The 7,422-nt window shown below is 44.3% G+C and overlaps 1 pseudogene; it reads left to right on the forward strand.

The window, feature by feature from the left end:
* The first annotated feature begins 1,511 nt into the window (after positions 1 to 1,511).
* On the forward strand, positions 1,512 to 3,100 carry LOC116078636 (annotated as a pseudogene).
* Positions 3,101 to 7,422: the final 4,322 nt, after the last annotated feature.

Raw genomic sequence — 7,422 nt, forward strand, 5'->3', positions numbered from 1 at the left:
TGGCTCAGATTCGACAGCTGCCTGGGGTACACGTGTGGGAATATCACATTGAAAATTTAATGACTTTCTTGGGAGTAAATACAGTGTGAACACAGAGCCCTTCTGTTCAGGATTTCATGGATTCTTCCCAACCTTTAGTTTCTCCCTCCTTTATTTATTATGGTTTGTATTAATGTGAACCAACTTGAATATCAATGAAAACCAATAGGATGAAGTCCCTTGATTTGTAAGTGTAAGGCAAGTAAGTGTACAGGGTGGGTGGGAGGGGTGTCCCCTTCATTCTAGCTGGGAACAAAGACCTTTTCTACCTGTGTATTATAAGAGAAGGAGTGGATTGCACAAAGGCAGAACACTGACCTGAGGACCAGAAGAATTGCATCAGGGACAGTAATGACCCAATAATTAGTAATACAGACTAATTACAATTTATGCTTAACAAGCATTCAGAGACATGGAATTCAGGCTTCTGTCTTGGACAGTCCCAGTGTGTCCTTGAACCAGTTACTACACTGTGGGTTTTAGTGTCTGAATTTTTACAGTGAAGAGGTTGAGGAATTTTTTTATTAACAGAACAACCTTTCATCAAGTAAAGTTCCAAATCCTGTAAGAGAACGAACAGGAACAACAAGAATAGGAAGCAAAACAACACAAAGAAGATGCAGTGCAGCCATCCTGGGTGGCTTGCAACTAACTCTCCAAAAGAGAGGTCCTCATGGTCTTCTTCAAGAGCTTACATCAGGCCTTCAAAATAGTGTGTGGCTTCAAAGGATGAGAGCCGTGAGTGTGTGTGTGTGTGTGTGTGTGTGTGTGTGTGCGCACACACAGAACTATGGTGCCTCTGGTAGCCAGAAGAAGGTGTCAGATCTTTTGGAGCTGGAGTTATGGGTGGTTGTGAGCCAGATAGTGTTGGTGCTGAGAGCTAAACCCAGGTCCTAGGCAGGAACAGTATGCCCTCTTAACTACTGAGCTATCTCTCCAGGTCTAAATAGTTTTGATTAAGTGAAAGTTCTACTTTTAACCATGTAGAACATTCCATATCTCCATAAGAAAGGGTCTAGCCCTAAGCTTAGCTTCTTAGGTTTCTGTAGAAGTAGACATCTTAGCTGCCATCTTAGACGTTCTCTGAGATAAGCTTTGTAGTTAGCACCTTGCAGACACATTAGTCCTAGCAGCCTGTCTTGAAAGTGGCCACTATTATTTCCATTTTCTCATGAGAAAGCTGAGACTTAAAAAGATTAAGTGGCCCAGAGTGCTATAACTCTGGTAATGGCTCACATTTGTGTGTGTGTGTGTGTGTGTGTGTGTGTGTGTGTGTGTTTATCATTTATCTAGCCCTAGGCTGCTGATGCTAAGGGCAGGGGGATTCAACCTGCTGCTGAGCTTCTGTGATTGTTTAGAAGTGGTTGCCAGACATAATTTTTGTTAAAAGATCTGTGTAAACTCACATGCTGTGAACATAAATAATTCACACCCTGGATACACTTGTGCCTTGGTGAACCTTCTTTACCAACATGGAGGCCCAGGAAGAATCATTACAGTTGGACCTTGGAGACAGACGGTCAGTTGAGTTTCATAGATGCTCCAGATGTCTTTGGGCCAGGTGGGGAACATGGCTTTCTCTTTTGGTTTCAGTCATAGCTCTCATCACTTACTGGCCAAATTCCCTAGTTTCTCCCCACTAGGTCATCCAACCAACTAGGCTGGAGTCAAGCTTTGGATGAGCCAGACACCTGTTACTCAGGGTGACTCAAGGCAAGGCTAAGCTAACATCTGTCTTGACAGTTCAGTGATGCAGATGGCCCAGGAAGCATGCTGGCCCTAAACTGTCCCTCTGACTCACCAGCTTCTACGTGACTGGACTCTCTTGTTCCTCTCTCTTCTGCCTGGGCTGACTTTCTGTTTAAAAGCACTTTAAACTCCTTTTTCTTACTCACCTCCCAGCCCACCCCTATTATCCCTGGTAACTCTGTACTCCTGGTCTCTGTCTCCAGAGGCAGAAACTGCATCCATGTAGAATTCACGATTGGCCTCAAATCTCAGAGTTCCTAATTAGGAGAGCAATGACTCAAATACAGACTTTCTGTCTCCAAGTGACATATCCCAACTCTGACTCAGACAAAGTGATTTGAAATTCTCTACCTTCCTCCTCTCCCAGTCTGACCCCGACTTCATCAGCTTCAGCCTGCTCGTCTCTGAGGTTGACCATTTCTGCTATAGAGCCTGGGCACCATTCCTTACAGAACAGATGGTATAACAACTACATGAGCCTGCAAGTCTGTCCTTCCACTGTGTCATTTTCTGTCTACTGTGTAGTCGACACTGAGTTTAAGCCTAGGCTAAGAGGAGGAGTGAGAGTTCACATAGCTTAGTCATCAGGCTGGAGAAGCTTGCTTGATTTCCTTTCTTCTTTGTTGTTGGTTTCTTCTCCTTTTTTTGGGGGGGGGGAGTTCTTAAATCTTATTTTTCTTACATTAAGGAAAAGAAAAAACAAAACCTGAAACAAAACACTGCCTCTCCTCAAGCAGGGAGGAGGATTCGGGTGAACAAGGTCAGATCCACAGCTATTGGGAGGAATAGACTAGAGGGTCAGCTCTGGAGTCAGCTCAGGCTTGGTGATCGAAGTTACTTCAGGAACAGGATACAGAGCCCCTGCAGGCTGCACATACATGAAGAGACTCCTGTGGGGCTTTCAGGAGTTTAGAAAAAACAAACTAGTCACTGTCATTTAAGAATCACCCGCTTCTCAGGAGATACCGGGAATCTAAGAAGATTGACCGCCATATGTACCACAGCCTGTACCTGAAAGTCAAAGGGAATGTGTTCAAAAACAAGCGGATTCTCATGGAGCACATCCACAAGCTGAAGGCTGACAAGGCCCGCAAGAAGCTACTGGCTGACCAGGCTGAGGTTCGCAGGTCTAAGACCAAGGAAGCACGAAAGCGCCGGGAGGAGCGTCTGCAGGCCAAGAAGGAAGAGATCATCAAGACTCTGTCCAAGGAGGAAGAGACCAAGAAATAAAGCTTCCCTCGTGTCTGTACATAGTGGCCTGGCTGAGGCCTCACGTGGTTCAGTCATTACAATAAAACAAGCCCTTGTCTGTAAAAACAAAAAAAACAAACAAACAAACAAAAAAAAGAATCAAGCTAATTTAAATGCAAACTAAATCTAGGTCCTTGGCTGCTTCTTCTCCTTCTCCTCCTCCTCTCCTCCCCCTCTCCTCCTCTCTCTACACTCCTCCTTCTCCTCCGCACCCTCTTCATCCTCTTCTTTCTTCCCTCCTCTTCCTTCCCTTGACTCTTGCCACAGAGTCTTAGTCCAGACAGGTCTCAAACTTACTATGTAGCTGAGGATGATCTTGAACATCTGATCCTCTTGCCTCTACTTCCCCAATTGGGATTCCAGTCTGGTACCATCACACCTGATTTATGTAGTAGTTAGGGCACTTTATACAAGCTAGGCAAGCAGTCTGACATTGGAGGCACAGTGCTAGCTTTGGGAAATTTGATGATACTCCTGAATCACAAGAAAACAGGTGATGGGGGCTTAGCAGTTCTCTGAGAGATGAATACAGTCTCTTGATTTCCAGATGTCCCTAGAGGCCTATTCCTCTTACTCTAAAACCTGCCTGATTGCTGAAGATGTGCACATTTGGGATTCTCATGCCCAGTGATCCAGCCTGGCTATACCTGCATTTCCTGGAGCTTGTACTGCCAGTTAAATTTTTTTTTCTCAAATTCTTCTCTTTTTCCTGGTCCATGGTCTTCCCTACAGGGATGGATTATAGAGGCTGCAAATGGGGAGTAGAGGAGACTGCCTGCTCATACTAAAGCATGCAGTCCTGTGCTCAGTTTACAGAGTGATTGGCCGAGGAAATCTGGGAATTGAAAGTCTCCAAGGTGGGTAGAGTGGTCCATGTCTTTAATCCCAATACTTTAGAGACAGAAGTAGGCAGATCTCTGTGAGTTCAAGGTCAGACTGGTCTACATACCAAGCACCAAGATAGCTGGGGCTATGTACTAACATTCTATCTCAAGAAGAAAAGCATCAATCAACCAACCCATCAGTCATCAGTCAATCATTCAAGTAAGCAAATGAAAACAAGACCTCTAGCCCTGCCTACTAAAGGACAAAATCCTCGGAGGAGAGCTGGGAATGTAATGTCTGCACCAGGGTCTGGTAGCCACTCAGTGTGAGCTGGAAAGCTTTTTGTTTGTTATTAGTTAGTGCTGTTGGACTGATCTTACCCCGATATGTAATCTTGTTAAGCAAAGACTACTTGATGACCACACAAATTCATCTTTTGCTCTGCAGTGGGACAGATGTTCTCCTATTGCCCCTTTTGCTTCTGTGAAAAGTCATCAAAGTGTTTTCTGTTTCCTCCTGAGTACGCTTTCATGAAAAAGGAACCCAAAGGCATGTCTTGCACATGTGCCAGAGCAAACACTATCCAGAGTTCTGAGTTGTTTTCATGCCTTGCCTGAATTCTTTGAAAACCCTGAAAATGATCTAATTTCCTTATTTATTTATTTGTTTTGTGAAGCAAAGTGGCTCATTGTAGCCGATGACTCCTGGTAGTTATCCTTTGTTCTAGGGCCGCATAGGGATGGACATTCATTTCCAGGAATGCTACTTATTAATTTGTGTGTGTGTGTGTGTGTGTGTGTGTGTGTGTGTGTGTGTGGTGTATGCCTGTATGCTTTCATGTGTAGTGTTACATCTGTGTGTACTTTCCTGTGAGGCCCAAAGTTGGCACTAGGGTGTCTTCCTCAATTACTTTCTATTTTAATGAGGCAGGCTCTCTCACTGAAACTAAAACTTTCTTATCCCTGCTAGCCTAGCTGGCCAGACTGCTCCATGATACCCAGTACAGGAATTACAGCTAGCTGTCACATCTGTCTGGTTTCAATATGGGTTCTGGGAATACAAACTCTGGTCTTTCTGTTTATGTAGCAAGTACTTTATCCACTGAGCTCTCTCTCTCTCTCTCTCTCTCTCTCTCTCTCTCTCTCTCTCTGTCTCTCTCTCTTTCTCTCTCTCTATGTATATATATATATTTAGTAGTATACATTATTATACTTTATTTTTAGTGTGTGCATATGCACATAGGCATGACTAGGCCATGGTGTATGTGTGTGGAGGAAGAGGGTGTATCTTAGGAGTTGGTTCTTTCCTTCTACTACATGGGGCCTAGGGACAAAGCTCAGGTCATTAGGCTTGGCAGCAGGCATATTTACTTATTGCATCTCCTCCCTGGTTCCTTATTGGTACATATTAATTCTACATAATAATATGTTTCTCTGGCCCTCCCCAACTCCCATCCTCTTTTCGATTAGTTCTTCTTCTGCCTTCATGTCCTTTGAGTATATGAGACCCAAGAGATTCATTAGGGTTGCTCACAGGAACATGAGTAACTTACAATGGCTACACCACTGAAGAAAATTCCTCTCCACTGGCAGTTTGTAGCCATGAATCATCTACAGAACCCTAGGAAGGAATAGGTCTAGCCAGCTTCTCCATCACCTATGACAAAACATTTATAGGCTCAGCCTCATGAAGGTAGTCAAAGCTACTCCAACTTCATGAGTCCATCAGTCAGGTCAGGCCTAGACAATAGCATTCAACATAGCTTTACCCCTTCCTCTGGTCCATCCATTCGTTCCTATCCCTCTTCTGTGATATAGATGTCCAGTTTAGGGCTGAGCAATCAGTAGTCCTATATGCCCAGCATTGTGGTCAGGTTTTGAGGTTTTGTAGTAACCACTCTCCACAGCAAAAAGGAGCCTTTCTGACCAAAGATGATAGTGGCACTTATCAACAGGCATAAACTCAAATATTTAGATGGCAGTTTGATAGGTGAAACCTGTCTGTTTAGCAAAACAGCAGCAGCAGGTTTTCCCCTAGTGTCTATGGCTTCCCCAGCCATTGGCTCTTGACCAGGTTTACAGTACCAGGCGTAAACTCGTTTCTGTATAGAGGACCTCAGCTATAACAAGGAAGTGTTTGGTTGCTGCCATAACATTTGTGCCATTATTGTACCAGCGCACCCATTGTCCAGAATGTCAGTGTCATAACGTGCAGGGTTCACTGCAGAAGACCATTTATGACTTTTCTTCCCTATTAGCATGTACAGTCCCTCCTGGTTCTAGCCAGCAGGGAGGAAGCTTTTATCTCAGTTCCAGCTTTATTTCTCAATGTCCTGCATTCCTGTAATCAGAGTGTACAGTCTCTTCAGCAAAAAGGTCTTGTCATCTAGTTCTTGTGGGCAACAAAGCACAGTGGCAATAGCATATGTTCTTTTGGTGGCACCAGGACCTAGAACTCATAGAGACTCAGGAAGCCACTGCTTCCTGGGTGCTGGGATGAAAAGTGTGAGCCTTTCATTGTGCAAAGTCTTAACAGCGTTTTTTGCTTTCATTTGTTTACCAAGTATCAGGTTTCCTTATGATCTTTTGATACGTCCTCAGTTTTGTTTGGCCCTCTTTATTCCTTCTTCCCCATCTAAGGTAGACCTGTGTACTTTCTAAAGATTTTCAACCTTGCTGCCACAACCCGTGAGTTAGGATCCTAGAATCGTTTAGTGGCCGGCTTGTGGCATGACCAATGAAGTCATTTATTGGTACTCTCTGAGGGCCTTTCTTGGAATGTTCATGAGTTGAACTGGTTTGGGTGTCCCTACAGTTAGTCCTTGGAGGGTCATTCTCACAATGCTTGTCCCAGTCTTCTGTTATCTCTTTCAGGTTGACACACATTTTAAAACTGTCTTTGAAATACCCGTTATAGGGGCTAGAGAGGTGGCTCAGAGGTTAAGAGCACTGACTGCTCTTCTAGAGTCCTGAGTTCAATTCCCAGCGACCACATGGTGGCTCACAACTATCTGTAATGGGATATGATGCCCTTTTCTGGTGTCTCTGATGACAGCTACAGTGTACTCATATAAACAAACAAACAAACAAACCAAACAAATACCCATTTTACACATTGCTTTAATTTTGTTGTTAAAAACAGAAAACCTGGACCATTTCTCCAAGTGGAAGGTAACCTTCTACATAGGTACAGGCATGAACCCCCCACTACACTCCAGGCACTGCCACATCAGACATGTAATGAATTCCTAGCAGCTGTGGCCAAAGCCGTCTCCTGTGAAGTTACTCACTAGTAGTCCTGGTTTTTGCATGAAAACTTTGGGGACTAATGTGTTTAGTGCAGCTTACAGGCCACAGCCATCCATCACTGAGGGGAGTCAAGGCTGAAACCCGAAGGGAAGCCTGCTGCCTATTCTATACTGCACTACTTCAGGCCAAAGAACTCATTTATACTACAGGAAGTACAGCAGGAAGCTTAGAATGTGGCTTGCTAGCTGCTTCTCACAGAGAGGCTAGCCATTGTTAGCTAGATTTTTCTGTAGTCCAGGACCACCTGCCA

This window comes from Mastomys coucha, unplaced genomic scaffold, assembly GCF_008632895.1.
Source record: "Mastomys coucha isolate ucsf_1 unplaced genomic scaffold, UCSF_Mcou_1 pScaffold5, whole genome shotgun sequence".
NCBI lineage: Eukaryota > Metazoa > Chordata > Mammalia > Rodentia > Muridae > Mastomys > Mastomys coucha.